Source organism: Pseudochaenichthys georgianus, chromosome 13 (assembly GCF_902827115.2).
Source record: "Pseudochaenichthys georgianus chromosome 13, fPseGeo1.2, whole genome shotgun sequence".
NCBI lineage: Eukaryota > Metazoa > Chordata > Actinopteri > Perciformes > Channichthyidae > Pseudochaenichthys > Pseudochaenichthys georgianus.
This window is the reverse complement of record NC_047515.1, coordinates 18,475,639-18,489,292: the sequence shown is the minus strand read 5'-3', so window position 1 is coordinate 18,489,292 and position 13,654 is coordinate 18,475,639. Positions and strand designations below refer to the sequence as shown.

Sequence of the window (13,654 nt, the reverse complement as noted above, 5' to 3'; positions counted from 1 at the left end):
TTTTGGAGCTGTAGTGTGGACGCTCCGTTACCGAAACGCTCCAGCTCCCGTTCCAGCGCCTCATTCGGGATGAATGGAGGAACGCCAGACACAGTGATCCGCGTGGACGGTGTCGCCAACGGCGAAACTTGGATATATTCCTCGTTTACCATTAATCCGCTCTCAATAAATTCGGTTACATATTTCTGGTCTTTCAAAAAGACCACGACCGCTTTGTTCATGCGGGAAGCATAGGAGATGTTTACATGGCCTACCTGCTCCCCCACAGCCAGCAGCACCTGCTCCACTGTGCTTGCGGCCTGAGCCACCAAACGCACTCCGTGTCTCAGACACCGGCGGCGCCCCGAAGGACGCCATCCCAGCCACGAGGCACGGAAAAACAAATTAACCGTACTTGGAAAGAGTACAAATATCCCCACGTAAGATCATACAGTGAAAGAAAACGATTGAAACAGAAACAAACGAACTAAAAGTGAAAAACCCTCTTCCCTCTTCAAAAACACACCTCCACCACAGAAGAAGAAGAGCCTTCGCCAGATAAACATTTAGTGCCCCGTCCAAAGCTGCGACCTTTGAAAATAGGATAAATATACGATGAAGTATTTCATTGTTCTGTGTTTCATGTTAATCAAAAGAGTGAAATCAACAAGGTTTGTCCATTTTAATGTATGAAGCAGGGGGAAAGCATGTTTTTAAATCAAGAAACTGCTGATGTACTACAGTAATATTCACATAATGTAGAACACAGTGGCGAGCGGTGACTTTTATACCTAGGCCCTCTGACCCCCCCCTCCTCGAAAGAAAATAAGAGATATTACGTCATAGCGTATACTTCAGCGGAATATCAAAACAGCGGCCCGGGGTGCAAAACGCATCAATGACAGCGACCCTCTACCACTATGCTCTACCACACAAAACAACACAATTTATATAAACACCTATCATGACAGGGCACCCACAGCCAAGTAACAATTACAAATGAATTAAGTCGGCACAGCGGCCCACATTGAAAATGACTTAGGCCTATCTTTGATGATCAAATCACTGAAACACAAAGTGCATCCTCCTGTCCTTTTGGATGAAGCACTTGCGGGTCATGCAGCTGATCCTTTGCCACTCCAGTTTATCATTGTAACTCAATCTTGAAAATTACTCGGTTAATAATTTTGCAATGATGTCATCATCACTATCACTGAAGTGAGCCATCATGAACGAACTTATGCTAAATCATAAATCTATCCATCATAAATGTATCGATTAGATTTATGATTCGAAAATAATAAAAGTAGGGTAGACATGTGGATATTATCCGGCTGAACAAAACGTGCATTTATCTAACAGGTTCGTTTTCCACAGACCTTATTTCGAGCTATTTTCCAAAATCCTATGGAGAAATCCCGTTGCTTTCTGTCGAGGGAATCCGAGCAAAGCTTACTTCCGGGTTTTAGGACGCGTCACTGCACCACTTGCAGAGACCTCACAGCGGGCGGAACTTGTCATAAAGTCCGAGAAAAGAAAGCCCGCCCATTTAGAGGGAAGATATGATCAGAGCTATTTAATAGAAGAGTTACGACATCTCCGTTCACTCCAATGGACCACTTTTTTACAGCAATGGCGGATCGTGGAGCCTCTCAATCGTTCCCCGGAAGTTAGCGCCAAGGCTGGCAGAGCTGTGGAGTTGCAGCATAATAGACCGTTCGTGACGGACTTTTAAAGGTAAGAAGAAGTTTAAAGATTTATATTGCGGATATTATCAGTACATCTGATTCAAATGAACATGTGTATTAAAGGATGTCAGTGGATTATCCCTAAATTAGTAGATTTAGGGAACGTTTACAGATAACAGATCAAGCTAGCATACCGAAGCAAGTTAGCAACACACGTTGACAGCCTTTTAATTGTAAGTTCCGTTCTCTTAATGTCATTTCGTCCAACATGTTGAATTAGAGAAGAGGGGCTTCTAAACGGGATTGTATGCGGGGGGGTGGAGGGAGTTAAATATTAGATCAATATAACTTTGGTGCGTGTAAGAGTGAGTGTTTTTAGCAGAGCCATATTGTGTCCTTGTGATTCTGTTGATTATTACCTGTCTGTATTATGTTGCAGCTCAGCTGATTCTGGATTGGTGGCAAAGGGAGAGGGACTTAAGTGAGAGTGAAAACACAAGGTAAGTTTAATACTGTTTTATATAAGTAAACACCTTATCTCCCCAAGGCATTTCCCATCCAATAGGTGTGCTGTGTGTATAACCCTTTCTCCTGTCTGTTACTCCCTCTTTCAGCACAAGAACCAGAGGGGGATTCAATGGAGTCTGAATACCTGCACTGAGACCCTCACCCTGCACCATGAGTCTCAACTCTGTGTTTTTCAAGCCTTTCCCTGTTTTTTTGTATTAAACAAAACATTAAGTTTTCCCAATGGTGTGGTTTTCGTTTTGTGAAAAAGTGCAAATGCAGTGTTTGTATATAATTACATCACATATTTTGTTGCTGTTGGTCGTGAAATTGCTCCTGCTGACTTGAGCCAGACATTTTTTCCTCCGCTCTGTGTCAGTGGGGAAGCCGTACATTCGTACTCCTTTTTCTGAGCGATTTGAGCATCCCCAGGCAGCACAGCAAACCATGGTGGCTACTAGGAGGCAGCACAGCAAACCAGGACAACACGGAGGAAAAGGCACAGACAAACTGCATGATATGCTATTCAATGTTTATTGAATTCCATGTATTTGCAATGGATGTTCCTAAAACAACACATTTAACATCATCATTATCATCATATGCTGCTAGTCCTTTGATAGTCACCTGTCGGTCTCCTGTCCTTTCTGAAAGCCATAAAGATGACATTAGTCATTTAGATAACTTGTGTCCTCAATTACCAGGGGATTACTGAAACTACCATGAATTTAAGAAAATGGTAGAAATGAATCTAATCTGAATTTTAAAGCATTACTTTAGATCCCCTCCCTCTAAATGTATCAATAAACATTAGAAAGTGATGCTCCTGACTACCATACAAGTTTAAGAAGATAATATTGGTTTGAAAGAATTCAAAGCTATAAATAAACAGCAACAGACTCTTTAACAAGGCACTGTTAGTAACATGTAAACTAGTTGTTCACACTAATCCTAATAGTATCACTTAATATTAGCAAATTCGATTTTATTTTTTAAAACATATTGATGTAAATACATACACATATCGATTTGTTGTATAAATATTGCAAATCAAAACCTTTATTCACTAATAATTAACAAAAATCGTAGTTCTATCTCCTGTTATCAATGCATTCACATTGCCCGCCATGAACTTCCGGGGAACGATCCTCGTCTACATGAACCACGTGACGATAACCGTTTTTGGACTTCCGGTGTCGTAACTCTTCTATCTATATGGCGCTGGATATGATTGGTCAATTGTACTGTCAGTTGATATTACTCTCTCGTTGGGTTACTATAGCGGGCCCTCTGTGAATGTAGAGAGGGACCAACGAGCTCTCCCGTCTTCATAGTAACTCGCAGACAGCATTTAACCCTTCACATTCCAACAGAAACTGAACAGGCAGATTCGAAGGATTTATTTCTTTGGAAATATTATTTTAAATACAATTAAATCAAGTTATTTTGGTAAAACTAATGAAAAATGTAACAGCAAAAAAATATTAAAAAAAATATTTTAAAAAAAATGTTTTTTTTTTAAAGGGAAATGGAAACACTTTTCAAACTGCTTTCCATGCGACAATATTACCATTAGGAAATGTATTTATCTAGTCTATTTCCAATGTAAACGATCGAGATACGCGAATTTACTTTTTGAAATACGTGCCTAATGACCATGGGCGCTTCCATTGCTCCGGGACTTTCCCAGTGACGTCACTGACTGTGTACGGCTTCCTGGGGCAAAGCTCAATAACAAACAACATGGCGTGCAATGCACCAGTAGTTTACATTACAAGAAAACGGTCGTCGTCAGGAGTTTATTGTATTGCCCCAGGCTGCACAAATGGATTTTATACAAAGAAGGAAGAAGTACATTTCCATAGGCTGCCACTAAAGGATGAGAAGCTGCTCAAAGTCCAGTCTGGATGCCTGGTTCAATACAAAACATTGGATTTGAAGCCAGGATCTGTTCCCACAATATTCGATTTCTCAACGTATGCAGTCGGGAACACCGACCATCCCAGCACGTCGGCCGCGCAAGACAATGACAGTGTCAACAAACGTGAAGTTCGAGCCACCAAACGAGTTGCTTCAGCTGCCGAGAGAGAGGTAAATATTGCAGCACTACCAGATTACTAGCTCACACATGTATTTACTGACACAGTGTGACCTTATTAATTAACGCAATCGCGTCCAAACTAAATGGTAGCTATTATTATGACGCACAATAGAGAATTGGGGGTGTTCTATAGCTCAACTAATTAAACTGGCATACACACGCTCATCTGTCGAAAACAGCCCTAAAAGGGCTAGTATTGCTATTGATGGATGGTATTGCAGGACCCAGAGCGCACGGAGCACAGAGCGGACAGCAGATAACGGAATTGCAGTTGTATTGCTTATAGATTATCAGAACATTTAAAAGGGGACGCAGCCCCATTGGATATTAACCTATAGGATTAACTACATCATCGTTTTTATCGTTGTAATGCCATTGAAGACCAGTTTAGACCAGACAATGAGGAAGGTAAGCCGTTAGCCTGGCGTATGTTAGTACCTAGCGCCACTTGTTTTGATGTACGTTTTTGTGGATAACCTCGCGAGTTTGTATCTTCCAGTGTTGAGGTGGGCACCGTTAGATTCTGTGTCTCCTTGCGATCAGAAACGATGTGTTGGATGTGCGGCTAGGATAAGTAATAAGGGAGCTATCGGTGCAGTAATAGGTTAGCATTTTCGCTCGGGGCTAATTCAGAGGCTCACTGTTAGCATTGTGTTTTTTTAATTTTTTTATTCCGGATCGTATGCCACTCTATTCGACCGAATCGGTTCATAAGCATAGGCCATGGGATGCCTGGTAACTGTATATGCTTCCACATCAATGTCATCTCCCGACGAATAGTCAAATTCATCGTTCAAAACGTCGATCTCATTGCAAAATTCCTCCATCGCTGCCATATCTGCTACGTTGTGTTGACTTTCGGTGGAGCGAAAACACAGCCAGTGACGTCACCATTTGGGACTCCCCTAATGGCGGCGGCCTGGTCCCGGAATTCCCCACCCGGCCGGCGGATAATTAATTTTCTTTTGGCGAGTAATATCATATACAATAAATATTACGATCAATATCCATTGTAAAATGAATAAACTACCGGAATATTATAACTGTAATTGGTGTTTCCTTTCCCCTTTAATGTTTTCAAATATTATTTTTTAGAATATATTAAGCCCTCACAGAGGGCCTAGAGGGCCCTGACGGCTCGCCACTGGTAGAACAATATCTGAAATCATATCAAACTGGACTAATATCTTATAAAAAGTTGTTTCCTGCAAAAGTCTGCATTGATTTGGGGACATTAGGTAACATGACATGAAATCTATTAAAGGTGACCTATCATGCTATTTTTAGGCAATAGCATAGGTCTCAGATATATACAAATATATTAAAAACATGTCTATTAAGTGTTTTGCTCAACATACCAAACAGATCACCCATTCTAGCCATGCCTCATATCCCTCTATTTCACTTCCTGTTTCAAAAGTGCTCATTTGGGGTATAAAGCTTTTTTTTTTAAATGCTAATGTGAACATGCACCGACCATATTACATCCAAAACAGTCGCGCATTTTATTCCGATAGCAACGTTTCTGATAGGGCCGTGGCGGGTGTAAAGCCAGCCTACATTTCCATTTTCCATCATATCGGACGCAAATCTGGATCAGCTCCATTGTAGCCCCGTTTTTAGAGATTTGGGTACGGAGGAAAAGAGAGAGGGTTTTATTTTCTGATGCTGCATGAGTTCCCCGACACACCGGGGACACATATTTATGTCAATAGGTCACACAACATGGAAGCTATTGAAAAGGAATTAGATAAAAACATGTGTCCAGTACAGTTATAATATCTGATACGGATTTGGAGTGATTGGGTCACATGACATGGATGGTATTACAAAGATTGAAACATTTCAATAGAAAACTGCTGAATTATATATATATTACTTATATATACAATTGAAAATCCAAAAAAGCCCAAACCTAAAACGGGTGTGTCTTATTTGTGTAGTGTCCTATTGATTTTGAGTCATAAGGTCACAGAACATGGAATCTATAAAAACATATTTGTTTATCATCAAAACCTTGTGGGAGGAAGCAACGCCAGATCCATGGCCAACCTTAGCTTGCTTGCAAAATACTATCGGAGTGGGTATGTTAGTTGGCTGGCATGCTAAATCCCAGCTAACGTGATACATACATTACATAACCCTTACTCGTGTTTTAGCCATGGCCATCCCTTTACAGAGCCATATAGTCTTAATGCTGCAATGAATGCTTTCATTATTTGTAATTGTTATTGTTATTGTTTGTAATTGGCTGTTAGACTAAACATATTATTGCTGACTTCCTTTATAGTGTAACTACAGATTGTTTTCGAAATCTGTGTTTTTTGGAGACAAACTGAGTTTAAACAGTGTCATAAACCAAACAAAAAAACAAGAGGTTGTATAAAGCTAAACGTTTGGACATATTAAACCAACCATCTAAACATTAAATGAACAGTCAATGAAACTGAAGCACCGGTTTGTCAAAACTTAGCATACTGTTTGTTTTGCAATAACATTTTAGACTGATGTCATTGTTTTGTTTGGTAACTCGCAGTCGCTCACACAGAGGTATCATGAGGGAATACGAGGGTGATGGGCACTCAGCAGACAAGGATTGTTTTTGTCCATGTGGATTTAGACTCCAAAGAAAACAGTGATGCTAATGAGTTGAACATCAATATTCTCTGATGGCAAATAAACTCCTGTGAAAGTTAATTGGTCCATTCATTATTGATACTATCCCTTGTTGTTTTGGGGCTCTGAATGAAGATGGCACAGCAGAGGAAAGTGATTAATAGTTGGCAAACTATTGATTTGTCTTTCTGTTTCAACAACTGTTTCTGCACTGGATGACCTATACCAACAGAGTCACGAGGAAGTCTGAATACTCCCCCTGCTATAAGGATGGCCTAGGCTGACTCTGCAGGAGGACCACACCCAGCGGGTGAGGGGCAGCAACATTCACCCTGTAGTATCTGGCGAATGTGCTCTGGGATGCCCATGTGGCCGCAGCACATATGTCCTTGCACCTCAGGGAGGAACGCTGTGTTCGGCTATAAGGTGACACCTGAGCCATCTGAGTTCCACCTCAGACACGAGCTGTTCACGGACAAGGCCTGAAGCTCGCTTACACGCTTTGCTGAGGTGATGGCAAGAAGGAAAGCAGTCTTAGCTGAGAGCCACTCCAGTTCTGCTTGTAACAAAGGTTCAACAGGAGGCGAGCATAGGGCATCCAGCACCAAGGGCAGGTCCCATGTAGGGACCCTTGGGATATTCGGGGGGGGGCGAAGCCTCAGAGCTCCCCCTTAGAAAGAGGGATACCAACCTATGGCTCCCACTGTGCTGTTGTCAGCCCTTGTGTGTTGAGCTGATATAGCAGCCACATACACCCTGACGGTAGCGGGACACCGGCCTTCGTCCAGGAGGGACTGCAGGAACTCAAGGGTCGTAGGCACCGAGCAATATACTGGGTCCTCATTTCGCCCTTGGCACCAGTCAAAAAAACAAAACAGTTTCCACCTGTTTTCATACTGCCTACGAGTAGATGGTGGTGAGAATAGTCTTCCTGACCGACTCTATGCAGTCGCTCAGCAGTGGGTCGGGCCCTCCAGTGGGTCGGGCCCTCCAGTGAACACAGCCTCCACTAGCTACCTGCTGAACGTAAAGAGTAGAGCAATGCTCCTACACGCCGAACACAGAGAGGGATGTAAATGTCCTACACCACGTTACCAGCAGAGAGAGCGGGAGCGAGCACTGCATTCACCTAGGTGGATTAGATAAGGAAATTTAACAGGGCAGTTTAGCCAGGCAGCTGCTGCTAGAATGAAGCAGCGCGTCTACCAGGAGCGGGGGCGAAAACACTGCGCTCACTGGTTGAGTTAATAACGAATGCCAGATGCAGCGTAGGCAGGAGCGGGATGCGAGAACACAGCCTTCACCAGCTACCTGCTGAACGGAAAGAGTAGAGCAACGCTCCTACTCGCCGAACACAAAAGGGATGTAACTACACCCATGTTACCAGCAGAGGGAGCGGGAGCGAGAGCACTGCCTTCACCTAGCTGGAAAAAAAAGAAGTTTCAGCAGGACAGCCTATCAAGTCGGCTGCTGCTAGAATAAAGCATCACGTCTACAAGGAGTGGGGGCGAGAACACTGCTTTCGCTGGTTGAGTGACTGTGTCCAGAGCCACCCCAATGAAGGTTAGGCTCTGAGAGGGGTTCAGACAACTCTTCTCCATTTGGGGCTCTGAATGAAGATGGCACAGCTGCAAAAAGTGAATAATAGTTGGCAAACTATTGATTTGTCTTGCTGTTTCTGTAATCAACAACAAAACCACTTGTTTAATGTAAAAGCTATAGAGTCTACAGCACATGACAAGATGATCACAGTGATGAAGCTATTTTTGGGAATGAGGTTGAATTAGTTTTTAGGTATTAAGTTCAAAACAACATAATTGGACAACCAGAAGTTGTTGAACTAATGATGGCGCTACATGATAGTTCAGGTAATAGGATAACATTTGTACAATTCATCCTCTGGAAACCATGAATATCTGTACTAAATGTCCATCCAAATAGTTATATTGTAAGTATGTTTGTATAATAGATATTACAAAAAATAATTCAATGTCAACCTTTTGGTAGAGCCATACAATACACCAGCGGATCACCAATGTCTGTTGGATTTACCCAGAATTGTCAACCTGCTGATGGCACTGGATAAAAGATCAGGAGGTCACTATGCTATAGAATACCTTGTCTAGGGGCCAGGCACCAAAACATGTTTTTATGTAAATCCACCAAATATTCTTAGAGGTATTTCAGCCTGGACAATAGTTGTGGCAGATCCAACCTTGACATTCCTAGAGCCATGTCACCTCCGAGGTGATTAAACACAAACATTTGTTCACCAACTGCCAACAACTACATCAACTGCCAGGAGATATCCGCAATTAGAAGGAGTCTGAGCCAATATCAAAGCATATGGATTTGGTTAAAGGGGTTCTAAAATATTTACTGGCCTTTTTGCGAGGGGCTCTTTTTATATTTTGTTATAACTTTACTGGGCTAGAGTGCTGACAGTGTGTGGCCCATACAGACACTACATTCTGAAAGTGATCATTATGAGATATTACACTGATAGCCTTGGCTTGTTATTCATCATCAGAAAATGTTTTCCTCCACATAATGATGATCATAATTAGTCAGTTATCTGTATTCCTCTGTGTGATAATAAACTCCAGTGAACTAATTAAAAGTGATGACTAAGGGCATCATTAATTATTTAAAGACTGCTTTGTTGATGGTGTCGGAAAATATTTCCTATTGTATAATTTTTTAATATATGAACCAAAAGTATTGTTTACACACATATTAACAACTGCACTGTTGGCAAATATAACATGACAATATTGAATAAGTTACACATTGGTATACAGCTATAATAAAATATATAGATGACCCATTGACAGTTAAAAAATATAGTTTAACCCTATATTTCATGCAAACATAACATAACAATCCGTATTCAGAATGAGTAAATTCATGAAGGTGTATTGCTCTAAATAAGTAGTAATAATTTAAGGCCTGATTACTCTTACTATTTAATGTGAACTGTTCTCAATCATATCTCACATGCAACAACATATTTGGAATCACGTACTGTTGTTGTATAGAAATGTATAGGTGCAATAAGTATGACATACCACATTGAGTTATATAAAGACACTCAAATAATAAATGAGAGTAAATTAATGTTGAATTATGATTTATTTGCATGTCATCTTCTTTAAACCAACTGTAATTATTTATGTGATGTCATTCTTTGAAAGAGAGACAACCACCCTCAATTAACCTCTTCATTCATCACAAAAAAAAGTATAACCTAATGGCAGTTTTGGAACGTACCTTAGTACATTTACTCAAGTATTATACTTATGTACTTTTTTGACATATTTGTACTTAAAGGTCCCATGTCATGCTTTTCCGGTTATTACCCATCTCCTTGTGTGTTATGTAGCTTTGTATGCATGTAAACGGTCTGCAAAGTCACAAACCCTCAAAGTACACCCTGTAGCCAGTAAAACTCTAAAACAGAAAATACCTGTCTATGCTGCCCCAGAATGCCTTGTTGGAGATTTTTCTTGCTAGTGGAGCCTCACAGCACATATTTTACACTTATTTGTGTTGATTGTGTAGGATCATATTGAGTTGAATATTACATGCAAATGTATCATTGTAAAACAAAACTACCCTCTGCTTTAGTTATTGGTCCTTTAACAACATCAAAAAGATCTTACTTTAACATTTTATTTCAGTCAGTGAGATTTTATGGTGATTTATATATTTTTCGATAGTCACATAATAGGAATTCTGGAAAGGGGTCTGCAGGGGGGAGGTTGGGGTAATGTTTTATTTAAATGGTTATGTAGGTAGTCAAATAAGATACCTAAAGCACCAGAGACACACATGTTGGTTAACATTTGGAATATGATCATTGTCTTTTAAACTACTGGGATCAAATTGACCTCAGAGGATAAAGGTTGTAAAGTAAATTGGAGGGTTAACACAGGACTACGGTTCTATGAATACTGGATGACCGCCAGAGGCGGTGCTTTAGCACTGGGTATCTTCCGTCTCGCGCATGCGTAGGTCGAATATTTATATCAACAAAGTCACGTGTGACCTCGTATGACCCCGGAAGGAATAAGTTCCGGTGTTGTCAACGAGTTCAGTCCTATGGAATCTTCTCGCGGAAACACGAGATTCCGAGTGACCAAGAAACTCTGGTGGACTGCTTATTTGTTGTGACCTCAGTTCTGACTTGCGAGGGAATGTTTGGTCAAACACTTTGTGTTTTGTCTCATAGTGGCGTTTTGGCACTTTTAATGAGCGCCACGGTCTCTGAACAAATGAGACACACTGGTTCTGTGCTCCCGGGCAGGATGAACATGAATGAGTCTGTCCACTCAGGTTTAAAAGCTCTGTTCTCACTGTCCACTTTCCTCTTCTTGGAGAGCGCCATGTGTAATGATTTGTCTCTCCCTGCCGCTAAAACGCCTGTTCACTCTCCTCTCCTCTTCTCCCCTTGTATCGCTAATTATTGTCTTCACTTACTTTCCTCTCCGCTTCTCTCTGCCGCGCTCTCATCTCTTCTTCTGTGTTTGTCTCCCTGTATCGCTCACCCGTCTCTTTCGCCCCCTGTTGGCAGCGGTTAAAATAGAATCGGCCCGTCAAAATTGAAATCCCCTATGAATGTATTGAATAGGTCCGGGTCCGTATAGGTCGGTGTCTGGGTCCGGATCCGGACCGCGATCCGCCTGTTGCCGACCCCTGATCTAGTCTATACTTTTAGAACAATTAAATGCTTGGTTTTGGTGGGCCATCCCAAGATTTTCAGTGGCCCCATTTGGCCACCCCTATGAAACATTTCTGGAGGTGCCACTGGGAGGGTGGACAGCTAGCTCGTCGCAGCCTTTGGAGGGCGAGCGTTTTCCTAGCCCGCAGCTCCGATCGAGACGATCACAAGGCTACAGGTAGCGATGAGCTAGAATCTGAATTTTCAATAAGCTTGCTTGGCTTCAACTCAAAAAGTAGTAACCTGCGCAGCGAGAAGATGAAAAAGGACTTAACTCGTTGACAACACCGGAAATTATGCCTTCCGGGGTCATACGAGGTCACACGTGACTTTGTTGATATAAATATTCGACCTACGCATGCGCGAGACGGAAGATATCCAGTGCTAAAGCACCGCCTCTGGCGGTCAGTAAGGATGAAATAGAACACCTGATATGCTGATATGGTATAATCATGGATGTATAATAAGAACTGGATACAGCGTGGGAGGCGGGGCCTCATTCATTCCTATGAGAGTTGCTCATTGGCGCATGATGATAAAATGGCCCAACATTTGAGAGTGAAACATCACAGATTACCCGGCATGCGTGAGAAGTACCCGTGCGCTCATAGCGCATGCGCAACTTTAACCAAAATGCTCATTCACATCAAGCATGTCAATTTGCGTACACGTAACAGCACCGCACGTTCATGACAGCATGGTAATGATTTGTTATTATGATGGATTTGATATTAACGAGGCGGCAGTTAGCAGCTAGCTGATAATTATGCTAATGTTCACATCAATCGTTATATTACGCTGTAACAGGATCTAGTGATATCCAAGCAACAGAGCTTCATTTAGCATGAAATAATTATTGCACTGTATATATATATATATATATACTTATAATAATAAGTAATATTAACTTTATTTAATACAACATTTACGGTACAAGAGTTAATCATACAGCCCATGTAGTATGATAATGAATTACAGCAAACATGTGCAATATATCCATTATTACAGCTCCGTGGAGTGGCAGTAAGACGATATGGGTCCTTTCTTATTGTGCATCCATGGGTAAAGATAAACGCAACTCACATTGGTTTTGTTATCTGTGTTGGTTATTCTCGCGTCCAGGAGAGAAGCTTTAAAAAGGAGACTAATTGAGTCTCTGTGAAAGTTCAAATTGGTACTTTAATTACAAATATGGCACAGTAATGTTACAAACAGGAAAATGATCAGACAGAAAAGCAGCTGTGTCTGGCTCTCGCCAGCAGAGAAAAAGAGGGCGAGCTCCCCCTCCAGCTGTTATATCCCCTCTGCTGGCTCCTCCTTGTGTAGCGGTCGGCCCTCCACGTATTTAATGTCCGTTGTTACGCATATCAGAGGAGACAGACATTGTACATTCAATATATATCTAAACACGCATTTTCTCCTCCTTAACTCTTTCATGACTTTTCATTTAACACATTCTAAACGCTGTAATCAATACTCCAAAAAATACAGGAAATACTTCACGACAGTTTGGTTTCCGGTCATACCTGATGTTGTCACATGCTACCCACATCTGTAAACAATAACGTACTCAAATAAACTGTACCTTTATTTCATATTCAACAATAATAATATATCGACTTCTATAGTTGTAGTGTCGAAATCAGTAGGTTTCGGTGTGCAACATCATATCATATCGTTGCTAAATTCACCTCTATAGTAAATGGTATATTAGCCTCATGCTAAATGCTAACCGGAGATGAAGGATTTTCAGAATAAAAGCTTAACAACTAGTTGTGCACAAGAACTTCTGGTTTTTCAGTATAAAACAGCATTTAAACCATAGACTGTATATGATTTAAACTGACAGTATGTTTAAGGTACTTTATGCCATTAAAACATTGATTTTAATTTCTAACAGTTTCTCAAACAGCATCTCTGTAAACTACGTGTATTCACCTATACAGTCTATGGTATTCACTGAATTTCACTCTCTGCCTTTAACGGCTCGTTGTAGCTCCAATAGCTCCAGCCCCCACCCTCCCTGTGAGTGAGCACAGTGTG

At 41.3% G+C, this 13,654-nt stretch overlaps 1 long non-coding RNA gene across 1 annotated transcript; it reads left to right on the top strand.

Annotated features, from left to right (window-relative positions):
• The first annotated feature begins 1,581 nt into the window (after positions 1–1,581).
• On the top strand, positions 1,582–2,596 carry LOC139434970 (uncharacterized). The gene is made up of 3 exons (XR_011644250.1): positions 1,582–1,716; positions 2,107–2,167; positions 2,282–2,596. It is a non-coding gene; the product is annotated as an uncharacterized lncRNA (long non-coding RNA).
• The last annotated feature ends 11,058 nt before the right edge of the window (positions 2,597–13,654 follow it).